Source organism: Galeopterus variegatus, unplaced genomic scaffold, assembly GCF_000696425.1.
Source record: "Galeopterus variegatus unplaced genomic scaffold, G_variegatus-3.0.2 Scaffold9689, whole genome shotgun sequence".
NCBI lineage: Eukaryota > Metazoa > Chordata > Mammalia > Dermoptera > Cynocephalidae > Galeopterus > Galeopterus variegatus.
The window spans coordinates 63513-67178 of record NW_007735800.1 but is presented as its reverse complement, the minus strand read 5'-3'; positions in this window follow the sequence as shown (position 1 = coordinate 67178).

Here is a 3666-nt window from a genome sequence, read left to right as displayed (position 1 = left end):
ACATATGATACAAATTGACATAAGAACTTACATTGGCAGATAAATTTCAACATTGTAAAACCGAGCATTTTAAATCAAGATAGAAAATATGACTACTACCATCATATTGCTTCCAAAGCACATTTGTTGCAATATACATATAAGCATAATAAGATTTTCTAAGATACAAGGGCATTTAAAGGGAAGAAATCACTTTGTTCTTCTTTCCTAAGATCTAGAATTTAAATTCACAATACAATGTGATGTGTTCATTACATGAAATTACTGATGGTCTAAAGCTTTTGTGGGAAAATGTACTTGATACTGTATGTAATTACAAACACAACCCATGAAAACTAAGTATGTGTTTCCAGAGACAATACTTCAGAACACTGATTTTATTTCTGTCTTAATTTTTAAAGGACTCTTTGAACATTAACAATTATTAATCAATTCAGCTTTATATTAATATGACAAAGAAAAAGTAACATAAAGAACAGAACTCCAGTGAAAATTTGTAGCTTATATTTCTACTGCATGGTTGTTGATAGTTTAATGACATTTTAATAAGGTGTTGCTGGGGTTTTCTACTGTGTAAGTTAACATAAATTAATTATAGTATATAATATGTTAAAATAATAGTACAAATAAAATAAACTGAAAAATAGTCTTATGCTACTGGATGCAGTAATTTTGTTAATTAAAAGAAAGTTTTTTTTTTTTTTTTAATTCCAGCCATTCTTGTAGGTGTGTAGCAATATCTTACTTTGATTTTTAACTTCTATTTACCCAATGACTAATGATGTTGAACATCTTTTCATGCACTTATTTGTCATTTATATATCTTCTTTGGTGAAATGCCTGTTTAATTCAATCTTTTGCTCATTAAGGAAAAACAATTGGATTGTTTGTCTTTTTATGGACTTGTAAAACTTTTAAAAATACTATAGATATAAGTCCTTTGCAAGATATTGTTTTTTTTCAAGTATTTTCTCCTAGCCTGTGGTGTGCCTTTTTATTTTTGTAACAGTGTCTTTTGAAGAGCAATGCTAATTAAAATTTTATTGTTTTAAGAATGTTCTACATATTACCTTTTATTTATTTATTTATTTGTTTGTTTGTTTATTTATTCATTCATTCATTCATTCATTCATTCATTCATTCATTTATTTATTTTTGGTGGCTGGCCAGTACAGGGCTCAAACACTGGATCTTGGTGTTATCAGTGTCATGCTCTAACTAATTGAGCTAATCAGCCATCCCCCATATTACCTTTTTAACTTTTAATTAATGTTTTTGGTTTTATAAATTGAAGCTGTTAAATATTACTATAATGTACATAAATTTAGCTATAGAATGAAGGAAAATGATAATTTCCTTTTGCTAAATAAAAATATAAGAAGATATCTGATTAATAGTTGCTGGAAAAGATAAATACCTCATTTTCTTACTCATATATGGAAGCTAAAAAAATGAGTTTGGCTTTTAGAAATAGAGAGCAGAATTTTTGTTACTAGAGGCTGGGAAGGGTAGGTGTTGGGAAAATAGAATACTTTAATCAGCCCCCCTCACCTCAGGGCAGGTTGGGGGTGGTGCAGCATTCTTCATGGGCAGGTTGTTTGTGAGTGGAGTTAGTGAGCCTGCGTGGTGCCACCACCTTGGCTGGACTTTAATTGCCTCGGGTGGCCGCTGCTGCACCAAGTGGCCATGCTTTTCCAACCTATGGCTTACAAGGACCTGTTTTCCAGTTACCTAGCTCATAGACCTGTGTGTAAGGACTCTGGTGACCCAGTCTGACGTGTGAGGGATCTAGTGACCCAACCTGGCATGTGAAGGGTTTGTGACCCAGTCTGGATAATGGGCTTGAAGGGTCTGTGAGCTCCAGACCCAGCCCTAGCTCCACCATTGGCGACATTGGCAGGATTCTGACATAAGCCCTAGCTTTACATTGGCATTGGCGTAGTTGGCAGGATTCCGACATTAGCTATAGCACCACAATTGGCGTAATCTGTGACAGGATTCTGAGTAGGTACAGGAGCTGAAAACCTTTGGAAGGAGGAGGAAATGTGGCTACTTTTGAATATGCTCTGCTCTGTGACCACTTTTCTGTTGACCGGAATCTGTTTGCTGCTCACTGTACTGCAAAGCAGCATAAACCAGGCACTATGGCAGAAAACCCCGTGGGAAGGGGAGGAAATGTGGCTATCCTTGAACATTTGGTGCTCAGTGGCCACCTTTCTGCTGACCAGAGCCTGGCTATTGCTCAATATGCTGCAAACTGATCAAGATTTGTGGCAGAAAGCAGAGTTGTTGGAAGCACAGATAAATGTCCTGGAGAATGATGTGCGGCGACTGGCCACTTCTGCCTCTCACACCAGGGAAGATGACCAACCCAGTGGTGAGTTGGGGAAACCGTGTGTCTCTAGGCACAACCTGTTGCGCATGAGAAACTGAGACAGTAAAACGGCAGAAACAGGGAGAGCCCCTGATGGCTGCATCTATGGGATCCCAAAGGGGTGGATTGTTGGGAAAATAGAATAATTTAATCAGGCTCCCCTCACCTCAGGGCCCGTTGGGGGTGGTTTGGTAAACAAGTTTTGTGTGTGGGTGGAGTTAGTGTGCATGCATGGCACAGCCAACTTAGCTGGCGTTTAATGCCTCGGGCGTCTTCTCCGCATAGCCATGCCTTTCCAACTTGCCGCTTCCAAGGACCTGTTTGCCGGTTACCTAGCTCATAGCCTGGCATGTGAGGGGTCTGGTGACCCAGCCTGGCATGTGAAGGGTTTGTGACCCAATCTGTGAACGGGCTTGCAGGGTCTGTGAGCTCCAGACCCAACCCTGGCCCAACAATTGGCCCAGTTGGTGCAGGATTAACAGCAGGTAAAACGAGCATAGTCATGTAGCTTTACAGAAGAGAAGAGGTGGGAGAGGGAGAGGTTGGTTAATGGACACAGCTAGGCAGGAAAAATAAGTTCTAGCTGTGGACAGTAGTGCTAGGCATCTATATTTAACAATAATTTGTCATATGTTCTCAAGTGGCTAAAAGAGAGGAGAGCAAATGTTCTCAATCTCTAAGAAATGATAAAGTTTTGTGATGATAAATATGCTAATTATCCTGATTTGATCATCACATATTGTATGTATGCATGGGAAAATAATTCTATACCATAAATATATATAATCAATGTGTTTTAATTAAAAAATAAATTCCTTTAAAAACACACAAAGACATACTATGAATGTTATTATTGGTTTTCATTATTTGAAAAAAATGTATAGTCAACATTTGAATCATATAATATGTTTTAAGAGCAAATCATAAATATTAAAACACTGACAATATAAGGTAATGGTGTTGCTATCAAAAACTGGAAGGTGGAAGGGGAAAAGAAGTAGAGGCCAATGCTAATTTCTTCATCATATCAAAAGACACTATCCAAAGTTGAGAAATTAAGAAATAGAAACTAATAATATTATTTAAAATGATAAAGTCATCATTAGCAAAAATAAAAATAATTTTTAAAAAGTAGGAGAGGAGAGAATGTGGGTTAGGCATATGTGTGAAAAATTTCTCACTTTAACAAGGTGAGTCAACTGCCAGGAATACTAAAACCAGAAAGAGTTTAAAATGGCTAATTCTGGGGAATGTAATCAGGTTTAGGTACTGGGAGAAATACACAGAGGTCT